We start from the raw sequence: 13864 nt of genomic DNA on the forward strand, positions 1-13864 counted from the left end.
CGCCATGTCCACTCATTATTTGCGTGAGATGGTAGTTCAGTTCGCCGTGCTTCCGCTCATTCCATTGAGCTACGTTCCAAACTAGTGTGAAAGTCCAACGCCCTTTACTCGAGGCCTCCCACCGTTCTTGCCACTTAGCTATTGTTTGTGTCCTTGCTCTTTTCTTGTCTTCTTCAGATGGTCGCTCGATATTAGTGTTATACAGATCGGCCATTTCGCTTGCCAGTAAGTCCACTGGGATTTTCCGGGTTAGAACCAGGATCGCGTCGTCGGACACCGTCCGATAAGCACTTGCTATTCTTAAAGAAGCAAGTCGGTACGCTGCTAATATATATTTTTGATGGGTCTGTTTAGATCCATACCACAATGGTGCTGCGTATAGTATTATTGAGCTGGTTACTGTGGACAATAGCTGACGTATAGCTTCGCTCGGACCACCAATGTTAGGCATTATTCGCATAAGTGATCCATTAACTTTGGTAATTTTCTCCCCCACCGCTCTGAAGTGCTCTTTGAAAGTTAACTTAGAGTCAATGTGCACTCCTAAGTATTTTAAGGAATCCTTTGAGGTGATTTGATGATCCCCGACAGTTAAGACTAACTCGTTCGCCGACCGTTTGGAGCTTACTAATAACACTTCCGTCTTTTGGCTAGCCAACTCCAGTCCTGTATTGGTCAGCCATTCCTTTATTCTTGCTACGGCGTCATTACATAATGCTTGAAGCAGGTCCAGTTTCTTGGCCACTACTACCACTGCAATATCATCAGCATATCCCACAATTTGCGTGTTTTCTGGTAGATCAATCTTTAGCACCCCGTCATACATTACATTCCAAAGCGTTGGACCGAGAACAGATCCCTGTGGGACGCCTCCTGTGATTTTGTACTCTTCAGCTCCTTGATCCGTGTCAAAAAGAAGTACTCTGTCTTTAAGATAGCTACCTATAATTCTGCGTAAGTAAGCTGGAGTGCCGAAGCTTTGCAGCGCTGCCATTATCTGCATCCAGTTCGCAGTGTTAAAAGCATTCTTGATGTCCAACATAATCAGTGCACAGAACTTCCTTTTATTTTGGCCTCCAGAGATAGCTTCTCTAGCTATATTGATGACTGTTTGTATTGCATCTACGGTGGATCTTGATTTGCGAAATCCATATTGACTATTCGATAAGCCACCTGTTCTTTCTAGAGTCAGCTGTAGGCGCTCACTAATTATACGCTCGAAAATCTTCCCTAGGGAATCCAGCATACAAAGTGGCCTATATGAGGATGGTTGGTCCGGCTGTTTACCACGTTTCAGCAATAGGACAAGTCTTTGTCGTTTTCACGGGCGAGGGAACACGCCTTCTTGCATACAGGCATTAAAAAGATCAGTAAATAATGTAGCCCTAGTTGTAATCGCGGCTTTAAGGGCTATGTTTGGTACTTCGTCGGGTCCTGGGGATTTGTTATCAGCAACTCTTTTTGCAGCGTCCAGCACCTCTTGCTCTGTAATTTGCGGAATTTCCGTACTTTCTAGATCCTCGCTTGGATAAGTCCAGCGATCTTGCGCCGGGAAAAGTGTTTCAACAATAATATTCATCAGTATCGGGCACGTAGGTTGCTGTGATATCGGTCCTTTAACTTTGGCCATCACAGTTCTGTAGGCTGATCTCCAAGGATCTAGGTCGACATTATCCAGCAGTTCCCTAAAGCATAACTTCTTGCTCTTTTTTATGGCATTTTTATGTGCCTTTCTTTGTGCGACATAGGTGCTGTGTAGCTCTGCATATCGTGGTGATGAGCGTGGCCTCTGCGCTATTCTTCGTGCTTTGTGGCATTTTCTACGCTCTTCCGCAATTCGTCATTCCACCAATATACCGGAGTGCGCTGTGCTTTTCCGCGACTTCTGGGCATGGCAGCATCACATGCCATACATAGCAACTTAGTGATTTGAACCGACTGGTCTTCCGCATGCGATTCTCGTACTATGGGGTCCTTCCAGATAATGTCAAATATTTGTGGGTCGAAAAGGTGCTGTTTCCATTTCCTACTTTGTCGATGTCTTGCTGCTACCGTTCGTGGAGTTTCGAGCAGCTCTACGCTAATAGCTTTATGGTCGCTGTGTGTGTAGACGTTGCTTATGGACCATTTTGCTCGTCTTGCTATTTCGCTGCTAGCGAAAGTGAGATCTATAATGGATCGTCTGGTACCTGTATCGAAGGTATATATCCCTGGTTCATTTAGGAGTTCTAGCCTCAAAGAAGTAAGACTTTCGGGGAGAACTCTCCCTCTTTCGTTGGTTCGTCTACTTCCCCACACAGATGACCATGCATTGAAGTCTCCACACACTAAAAGCGGGTGTTTACCTCGTGCTTCAATGGTGATCCCGTATATCATGTCTTCGAACTCGGCGATGGTCATGCTCGGAGGGGCATAGCAACTGAAGACGTATATACCGTTGATTTTTGCCCACGTGAATCCTGCTACCGTTGGCGTCATAATTTCCTGTAGGAGAAATTTCCCTGGTGCCCAAATTGAGGCTTTCCCTGCTGAATCTGAGAGCCAACCCTGCTCCTGGCGATTTTTGTATTGTTCAGAGAGTACCACTATGTCATATCCTCCTTCATAGACTGTTTGGGATAATAGCTCTTGGGCTGCCTCGCAATGGTTTAAAATGAGCTGCAATACCCTCATGAGACAGTCATTTTGCTGCCCTCTCGTTGTGGGCATTTAAAACTGCCTGCTGAATGTTGTCCCCCACATAGCGCGCATTTCGGTGCATTTTCGCAACTTGCAGCCTTATTACCTTCCTGGCCGCATTTCCTGCATAGGCTAGACCTATCTACAGTCTCCTTACATTTCTGAGCTATATGCCCGTAGCCCCAGCACCTATAACAGCGTTTTTCTTGCTTGAGCTCTCTAATTCGGCAGGAAACCCATCCTACCCGGATTCTTTGCGTATTAAGAACCGCCTTGGCATCATCCGCTGTAAGGCTTATAAGTGCCGACTTCGTGCCACTGTACCCTGTGCGTATGCTTTTTATGGCAGCCACATCTGGAAGTTTGATGTTGCATTGCTGGTGGAGGGCGTTGCAAATCTCCTCGGGCGTAGTAATCTCATCGAGATCTCTGCACTGTAGCGTGACCATTTGGGACTTTGTTATAACTTTAGCCGAGTCCTTTAGTACCGCTTCAATTTCTGCTTGGTACGCGCTTGTTTTCCCATCTTGCGATTTTTTCAGCTCTAGTAACAGCTCTCCTTTCGCCGTTCTTCTAATCGTTTTGACGTCATCACCCAGGGATTTTAATTCGTCGCATCTTCTCACTTTACGCAATATGTCGGCGTACGTCGCATCCCCCGCCTTGGAAATGATGATTGCATCCGGCCTAGCCTTAAGTGATTTTTTCTTGCTCTTCTTTTTGGCTAACTGCCACTCTCCCGTCTTTTGGGCTGCAGTTTCCTCTTTCCGCTCCGTCTTCTCTTGCGTTTCTTGCCGTCGTTTGTGTCCACCCACGTGCCCTGGTAAGACATCTTTTAGAGTAGTAGTGGGTTTTACCACGTTGTTCTCCTTGGTCGAGTACGAATTATTCCTCGGTCGCTTTCCGGGGGGTGATGGACTTCTATCCTTGGCGCATTCGCTTGCACGCAATTTATGTTCTAAATTCTTTACCTCTAGGGCCGACTCGATGTACAGCACTTTTATTACGGAGGCCAAGCGCTTGATTTCCGCGTGTATATTATTACGCCCTATGAAGAACTGCATCAAGTCCTCAATCGCCTTGCCTAGCTTGGTCATCTTTTTCTCTCCAGGGGGGTTTTGCTGATTTAACGCAGCTGACGCCTGCTTAATTAGCTCACTTAATAATGGTGTGCCCGTTTGAGCCTTGCTGTCGGAGTTCTTTTTGCAAAGCTTCGGTGTAGCACCCGGCGACAACGCTCCTTGCTTGCTTTCGGCCTCCGCTCCTTTGGGTTTCGTTACCACTTGCGACGAAATGTTAAGGCCCCCAGCCGATGGGCCACGCCCTTCTGGAGAGCGAGCTAGCTTCCTTCCTACAAATGGATTGAACGCCATTTCATTCTCCTGTGTTTGGTTTTTTATTTTAGTATTGTTGTTGCTCATCATTTATTTAATTGGGTCCCCACTTGAGGCCGCTATCTTGGTCCGAGTGTGCAGTTACCTATATAGATCCCGTGGTTGTCTATGCGAAGGCAGGGAGGCCACGTGAAGGTTGACGCAGTCCCTCATGAAGACTGCGTTCAGAGCCAGATCAGTATTAATCGGGAGGATCTCAACCGAACCTGCACCACCAACTTAATGATGACGGACTTTGAACGTACCCCAAGGCCTGCCAAGGTTTTAACGGGACGGAGACGAATGGGACATTAACCGGAAAGTCATTTCGACGGTGTGTCAAGCCGTGTACTGAGATTTCCGAATGCCACATTCGCCAGCCCTTAACAAACATATCCGAGTCGTTGATTCCAGTATACCTTAATTAAGACCTTACTGGGCTCAGTCTTAATGTGACAATCACCTTAAATTTACAAATAATTTACCTCTTTACCTTCCTGAGTGTGTATCCCACGTCGTATAGTTGCCTCCCTATCTTGGGTAGGTATTCCCTCGAAGCAACCCCGCACTAGGCTGTGGATGCTTAATTCAGGGCGGCATCTACTCGCCCTGTCACTGGAGGTTCTCAGGGTGCGTTAGGCCTTTTAAGCCAAACCCTCCTCACCAGCCGCTCTTGGTCGAGGGCTGCTTATTTGATATTCGCAGCTAACCTAATTAATAGGCCGTTCACTGTCCGCCAGCAGTGACCCCCTTGGCCTGAGCTCAGCCATGCTCAGCTATGTACATAAGATACCGTTGCGATACTGATAGATTGCGTTCGGGCTTTAGTGTTAAGTACCTGGGCGACCGAGGTTTGCTCGGCAATCTTCGAGTATGCCGCATACATGTTCTACATGTCATCATGAATCAAACTCCACTTTTTTTATATGTACATATATTATATTTTTACTTACCAATATTTGATTTCCTCAAAAATAGATTTCAAAAACATATCAAACACTAACCGCAAAATGAACTGGAATGAAAAATTTGAAATGGGTAATTCCAGCCTATAGTATAAGGGATTGTTATGACAATTAGTGCAATCGAGAACTAAGTTATTTAGGTCGAGTATCTTCAACGGCACTATGAAAGTCTCACAATTTTATTACATTTAAAAAACTTGTAAATTTCACGAATGACAACTATCAGTTAGTTTAAAATGTCAACTTACTTCCCTATGAGCCATCTGTTGGTAAGTAGTTAAATGTTTAGATGTCGTTTTCAAATTGAACATATGCCTCTAGTGTTCAACGGTAGCAAATTACCATGGTGATATCTTTTTGCTATGGTGAAAAATCTTTCTAGTAGTAATCTGTGAGAAATTGCAATTATTCATTTCATATTTGCCAAAAATATGCATTTAAGTATATTTTGCTAGAATTTGCCACGGTGCCTTGATATTGCATTTCAATTTTATTAGCGTGTGTGAAATTAAGAAAATTAAGTCGAATCATGTGTAAGATTTTTTTACGAAGATTTTTAACTTTAATGTTCTCCTTTAAATCTTTAATAGAATATGAGTAAATAGAGTACTATTTCGTCTAACTATCCCAGCCCTAAATGGCAACCCTACTCAAAAATGTCCCTATTGTAATGCGGAGTGAAATACCTTTCGTTTGATACCTAAATCGGCATATCTCATGCAATTTTTTTTTTTAATTTCGAATAGGTGGCAACCTTGTGAAACATTCTGAGTGGCAACACCTAGGTAGAAAGTTTTAGAAGGTGATACATTATCTCTGTGCCAAATTTCATTTAAATCGGTTGAGCCGTTGCCGAGATCGACAAATATACAAGAATTGCTCGTTTAAAGTTATAAGATAAACGTGGGCGCCACTTGAGATGATCTCGTACTCAACGCCACCGATTTGTGCGTTTATTACTATGCGGAACAAAGATATTGCAATTATCAACATAGCAGAACAACTACGTAGTTTGAGTAGAAGACGTCACAACTTAACACATATGTACATATCGTCGGTCCAATGCCAAAGGCACGAATGTGCATATTTGATGTGTTGAGAAAAACGCGTAAGACATTGTTAAAAATAGAGATTTAATTCATAGAGATTTAATTTGGTATTTTTCAACCACTATTGGAAGGTTTACTTTTGTAAACCACTAAGTAATGTTAATTGAAAAATGATTTTTAAATTTTTTTTTTTTTTTTCAAAAAAATGCACATTTGTTGTTTTGGCTTTGCAAAATTTGACATATATAATATTTCGTTTAAACAAAAATGGCACATTCGTGACTTTGGCATTGTACCGACGATATGTGATTAATTTATGAGAAAGTGTATCAATTTCCTTTTCTGATTCTTATCTTTGTTTCTGTTATTCTCTTTGTTCAACATTATCTATTCGGGGTAACCACTTAAGTGTGTCAAAATTAAAATGTGTCAGACGAAGTGACGTCATACAAGCTGACAAATTACAGGTAAAAACCTGGTAAAAATTAAATATAAAAGGTTTATGCCGAGCTTTCTTTCGACATTAAAATTTTCTTACACGTTTTCCCACTAAGGCTAAGGGCGCATTTTTAATGTCAGAAATTCACACGCAAAGTTTGTGATAATTTCCAAAGCAAGAATGTTCTTTAAAAAACAAGCTTGAATCTCTTTGTTGTCGCGTCTTCAAATCAGGATCTTTGGCAAGTATGTCAATCAATATACCAAAATACTGCGGCTGTCACAATGACGTTTAACTTTTTAGAAAAAAAACTAGCATGTCATCGACAAGTGTGATTGCTTTCTTATCTGCAATCTGATTTTCTTATTTAGGCTAAAATTAATTAATAGTTAATTTCTAATTTCATTCGAAATATTTAGTTTACACAAATTAAGTTCGTTCACACTTATCTGTCATCTATATTTTGAGGCTAGGTAATACATACTTATCTCACTTATCATTCATTTAGTCATAGATTAAACTCACTTATTTAATTTTATGCTACTATTTCTATTCATGGCGGAACCATACAAGGTGGCAGCACGGTTACATCCTTACAAACATAAATAAAAATTCCATGTGCTTTGTTTTTGTAAATCGTTGGATTTATGTCAAAACCGTTCTGCGCCTGAGGTTGAAGTGTCAAATTATATTAAAAAAGTATCAATCAGCTGATTTCGGGCAGTCACCGGTTAATGGCTCCGCCATGTTTCTATTTTTTAAATGAATAATAAATGAGCGCGAAACTAAGGCCCAGTTCTTTAGTTAGCTAAGCTTAAACTTCGTTTGCTTAAACTCTAGTTAAACTACAGTGCAGCTTTTCAGTCATAGTTCAAGGCGTCCTTTGGGGTAGGCTATTTTGTACGGCAACATTGGGTTTTTATTATCTAAATAAGTTGTAGATACGTCAACAGCTGATATTGTTTACCTAACAAGTATGAAGATAATCTCTCCACGCTGGAGTCAGAATGTGAAGAGAGCTCTATAGTGCCAAAATGTTTTCCACTCTCATCCCTTTCGCCTAAGATTCAATCAAAAAACAAACAAAAAATAGGGTAAACTGTGTGAGAACTATTTATTTATTAAAATAGCCGAACCTAAGGTTTGTAGTCTAACAAAACTTAAAATGATTTTTTTTCCATTTCCTTTATTGACTACAAAATAAGGGGTTTGCTAGTCCTTTTGTTATGTATGTTGGCTTTCGTAGATATTTAGAGTTTCCATTCCGGAGCACAGAAACAAACATAGATTTTGTTCAGGTCACACTTGCAGTTGATCCCATAAATATTTATCGAACACCTCAAACTTTTGCATTTTGATAAAACAACAAATTGTTATGTAAGTCAAATAATATATATAAAATTCAAATTACGTATGTATGTATGTATGTAGGTATAGATCGAGTTGCGTCCCAGTCGGCAATTTGGCTAACCACAAATAGATTTAAAGTAGAGTACCTCGCACCCAGTACTGTTTGAAAAGTTGACTACTTTATATGAAACTATCTGACTATTTTTACATGGCGATGGCCTAGAAGGTAGTCAGCTGTGCTTTCTTCTGCATGACTTCCAGCTGACTACAAGACAACTTTTTAACGTCAATTAAAAGTTAACTATTTTGGGAAAAATTTTCGTTCGCTTTTTTGATTTGCTTTTAAGCCAATTATGTTATTATAATTTTTAGTTAGCTTTTTAAAATAGATTTCTAGTCAGACAGCTTCGATATGGCTTTTAGCTGACTAGTTCGGCATAGCTTAAAGTCGACTAGTTTTAATTAGGTTATAGTGAATCCTCTTTCTGTAGCTTTTGGCAGATTTTATTGCTACCCAACCTTAAAAAAAGTACGACAAGCTTTTTAATAACAATTTCTACATTTATTTTTTATAAGTTTAAAATATTGTGCAAACATTCATAACGGAAGTAATAAATGTTAACAAATAATAAAATTAGTACAGTTTAACAATTAAAAATGTTATGTTTGTCGGGTGTTAGCCGTAGCTCAATCTTTATTAAACATAAAATAACATACAATTTACAGGTCATAATTACATAAAAAACAAATACATATATAAAGTCTTACCGCGTATTTAATTACCAGTTATTGGATGTTCGGCAGACAGAAAAGGAATATGTAACGTTATATCCTTTGACACTTATTTATACATTAGCGATGTCACATACATATTTAAATGAACGGCACAATACAATAGTAGATACTTATACAAATACATTTGACAAGTGAACATTTTCGGAATTTAATCTACAATTAAGGGTTGCCAACATCCCTTTTTCTTTTAGTTAGATGGTAATCTGGAGTCCAAGCTGGAGGTCTCTTGCGTCTCGTTGATCTTCTTAACTCTTGAGAAACTGCAGGTGGTTCAGTAGTTGACTCTCGAGCATCTGTAGGTGTATCATTGCTAACTGCTGTTAATGATTCGTTAACAGGAATTTCTATATTCGGAGACTGTGTCTGTTCCTCGGCTGGATTACTTAGCGTTGACTCTTGCCCTGTGGCAATGTCACTTTCTTTAACTCTTGAATTGGTTGAATCGGAATTCGAAGTTGTTGGCTTAGGTGGAAGCTCAAAATAATCATATAAAATATCCAATGTGTTGTTTGGTGTTTTTACGAATCTTGGTCGAAGCTGGTTTGAATGAGATTTTACCGCTCTAAATATGTAGAGTTTTCGATTTTAACCTCGTAGTTAACTTTGCCTAGAACCTTTATGATTGTTCCGGGTGCCCAATAAGATTGGTTAAGTTTATATAACTTTGCGTAAAGTAGATCTCCAACTTCATAATTTCTTTCTTTAGCTCCATGTCGCTTATTAAACTGTTGTTCCATGTGTTCGTTACGTGACTCATTGGATGGCTTCGAAATTTTAAGCATGTCGAACTCTGTACGTAGTCTTCTCCCAACGAATAATTCAGCTGGCGATTTCCCTTGCGGTGCATTGCGATTGGGTGTGGTGCGATATGTTTGCAAAAACGTTTGTAAAATTTGGGTTGGCGTTCCCGCGTCCTCCAATTTCTTTAAAGCTCGCTTAAGTGTGTCCACAAACCGTTCCGCTTGACCGTTCGACTGCGGGTGATACGGCGCTGTGAATGTATGAGCGATACCATGACTTTTGCAAAAATCCGCAAACATTTTACTGGAAAATTGTGTACCATTATCGCTGACAATTAGCTCAGGATTTCCAAACTGTGATGTAAAATCTGAAATGCACTCTAAAATCTTTAATGATGTGATCGACTTAATTTGATATATTTGAGGCCATTTCGAGTATGCGTCGATTATTACCAAATAGTATCAATATGAATGCGTTGCATCGGATGCTCTGCATTACGCCATGAAGAAAGAGTTGTTTTTGGTAATGTTTTAGCAACAGTTGCACATTTTTCACATGATTGAATATACTGCTTTATATCCTCATCTATACCCGGCCAGTATACATAACTTCGTGCTAGCGCTTTTGTGCGTTCAATTCCTTGACGACCTTTATGCAGTTGCTTTAGGATTCGATTGCGAAAACACTTGGGAATAACTAGACGATCTTTTAGCATGATGCAATGTTCAACCATACTCAGACTATCACGATGTGTATAGAAACTACGTAAATCGTTGCTGATTGTGTTCGGCCACTTACCAGTCTTCACGTGTTTTGTAACATCTTGTAAAAATGCGTCTTGCATTGTCGCTTTTTGTACCATCTGAAAAGTAATTGGCAGAAATTCTATGGCATCAATTGTAATTTGCTTAATATCACGTTCAAGCTGGCAACTTGCTATGACTGTTTCTTCATTAGGTTTTGATGTGCTTCTAATAAGACGTGAAAGTACATCAGCTGCACCAAATTCATTGGTAGGTACGTATTCTAAAATAAAATCATATGACATCAACGTTAAGGCCCATCGCTGAAGGCGGTTTGCAGAGTGTGAAGGAATCCCCTTCTTATTACCAAATATGGCAAGTAATGGCTTATGATCTGTATGTAAATAAAATTTTCTTCCATACAGGTACTTATGAAACTTTACCACTGCAAATACCAAAGCCAAGCCTTCTTTTTCAATTTGCGAATAATTCTTCTCAGCTTGTGTCAGAGCTCTTGCAGTATGCGCGATTGCTTTTTCACTACCATCTGCGTACAAGTGACAAATATATGCACCTAGACCCACGTTAGAAGCGTCCGCTGCTACCTTGATTGGCAGTTTGGGATCGTAGTGTGTTAGTAAGAGATCTGATGAAAGAAGTTTTTTAAATTTATCGAAGTTATTCTGGCATTGTGTGGACCAGTTCCACTTTGCATTCGTTTTTAGTAAATTATCCAAAGGGTTCCTAAGAACGCGCATCCCTCGGATAAACTTTCCGTAATAATTTATGGCACCTAAAAACGATCTTAATTCGCTGACATCTTTCGGTGGTGGAAGTTCCAAAATTTTGCTGATTTTATTCTTATCTGGCCTTACGCCTTTCTGATCGATGTGATATCCCAAATACGTACAAGATTGTTGAACGAATTTACATTTATTGAAATTGACCGTAATGTTGTGGAGATTAAAACGTTCAAAAAGTTTAATTACTGCGCTTATATTTTCTTCTTTAGTTTTAGTAGCTACAACAACATCATCTAAATAGGGAAATACTCCAGAGAGTCCCGAAAGTAATGATTCCATAACAAGCTGAAACGCTCCGGGTGCAGATTTAACTCCTGGTGCTAAACGATTGAATGTATATAACCCGCGATGTGTGTTGATTACGAGAAGTTTTTTTGTTTCCTCGTCTACTTCTATTTGCATATAAGCATTGTTTAAATCGACTATAGAAAAATATGAACAGCCGTTGAAATTAACAAAAATTTCGTCTGGTAGTGGCAATGGAAATGTGTGAGGCTCAAGCTGTGCGTTGAGGCCTGTAGAATAGTCACCACAGATACGAATTTTACCTGAAGCTTTTTTGACTACCACGATTGGAGCTGACCATTCGGAGAAATTGACTGGAGTAATAATACCGTCATCTTCTAATCTTTTCAATTCCCTTTCGACTTGTTCCCTTGCTGCATAAGGTATTGGTCTTTTTGGGCGAAACACCGGCACCGCTTAAGGCTTAAGCTGTAAGTGAACTTTGTATGCCATACAGTGACCTATTTCATCTCTGAAAACAGTTGGAAACATCTGACGTAAATTCGGTTCGACTAATCGACTGCTAGTTTGGATGCTTCTGCATGAAGTGTAATCAGTGATGGGAGTGTCCCAAAGATCAAACAGAGAAATTATGTCTGTGCCTAACAAATTTAGGTTAGTAGAAACTGTGATGGTTGCTCGCTTGTTTTTTCCATTCACCACGACATTCGCATCAAATTCGCCAACAATTGAAAGTGGATTTGCTGAAGCGTCGCGAATTGATTTTCTAACCGAACGTAATTGTGGACTGCCTATGCTGGCCCAGTTTTGTTTGGAAATAATGGTGATATCCGACCCGGTATCGTGTTGCAATTTAACTGTTGTGTTGTTAATTTGTATTGCCACGAAACGTCGGTTTTTAGCACCATTACCACACATTGTAAATACGCTTTTGATTGATTTACGCGTTTTCTTACTCTTTTTCTTCGTACTAGCAATTTTCGTTTTACGTTCCGAAAAGCACGTGCAATACCCTTCTTTATGTCCGACTTTACCGCATTGAGTACATTTGTGGTTACTGAAATTACAATCACGCACGAAATGCATACCTCCGCATTGCCAACAAGGTCTACTTGGAGTTGACTTGCTAGGTAATTTACTTTGTTTATGCTGAGCTTGTGAAACTGCTTGAACCTTGGATTGCTGTTCAGCTACGACCGCATCACTTTTCAAATTTCTAATACGCTGAATTTCCGCGACTAAATTATCTAGTGTTAGTGGTCTATCTACAGTTTCAGAGTCGAACATGCTTAAAAGTCGAGCGCGAAGATCTTCATCACGTGTCGATTGAATACCCTGAACGAACATCAAGCATTTAAAATTATCAGCCGTGCAATTCTGTAGCGAGAAATTTTCACATAACCTATTTACTCGAGCTGCATACGTCACAATGTCTTCATTTTCTTCGCGCACATTCCGCATACATTTCACTCTCGTACTAAATTGTGATTCTTTCTTACCAAACAATTTTTTTAATGTAGCAATTGTGTCTTCAAAATTTAAATCGCGTGGCTGTGCAGGCAAAATGTAGTCCCGGTATTTATCGAACACATTTGTGCTTACCTTGCGTAAAAGCAAACGTACATTAGCAGCATCGTCTAATAATGCAGCATCAACTGTGAAGTTATCTTCATAGCGCACATACCATTTGGCAAAGGTTTGTCCTTCTTCCGCATCATAGCAAAATTCACGAATACCTTTCGAAATTGTTTCCATAATAGCCTCGGAACTGCCCGTTGTGCTTTGTGTTGCATTCCTACCATTTTGCTCATTTGGAAATGTTGCAGCGATCAACCGCTCCAATAGTTGTTTTTGTTGATCTGCGGTTTCTTGTTGCCGCGCCAGAAGTGTTGCTACCACTTGCTCCAATGGGTTTGTCATTTTGGTACTGCTTTTATTAAGAGCCTTTTATCTCGTTGCCACTGCTATGTTTGTCGGGTGTTAGCCGTAGCTCAATCTTTATTAAACATAAAATAACATACAATTTACAGGTCATAATTACATAAAAAACAAATAAATATATAAAGTCTTACCGCGTATTTAATTACCAGTTGTTGGATGTTCGGCAGACAGAAAAGGAATATGTAACGTTATGTCCTTTGACACTTATTTATACATTAGCGATGTCACATACATATTTAAATGAACGGCACAATACAATAGTAGATACTTATGCAAATACATTTGACAAGTGAACATTTTCGAAATTTAATCTACAATTAAGGGTTGCCAACAAAAAAAAAAAAAAACAATAAAAAGCTCAATTAACGGTTATATTCTAAAATTACATTTATGTTTTATTTTTATTTTTAATATGAATGGCATGGAAATGGCGTTTTTTAATAACTTTCATAGCAGCCCGTAAAGAAGTTTCGGGATCTTCTGTAGACACTGAACGAATTGCCTCTGTTGAAAAAAAAAATTTTACTTAATGAGCTCAAGAACATAAAAACTAATAATCATTAATACTTCAAGTAATTTATTAATTACCTTTAAGTGTTTCAAATAAGTGCTTAAAATCTTTTAGGCATTTTTTACCGTGCACTCCGTCAATATTAATTTCAATTATGACGTCTTTAAATATTAATTCCACCAAAGTTTTTGCAAGCCGGCCCTTAAGGGATTTCATAACCTTTGTCTTC

The sequence above is a fragment of the Eurosta solidaginis genome, chromosome 4, assembly GCF_040869045.1.
Source record: "Eurosta solidaginis isolate ZX-2024a chromosome 4, ASM4086904v1, whole genome shotgun sequence".
NCBI lineage: Eukaryota > Metazoa > Arthropoda > Insecta > Diptera > Tephritidae > Eurosta > Eurosta solidaginis.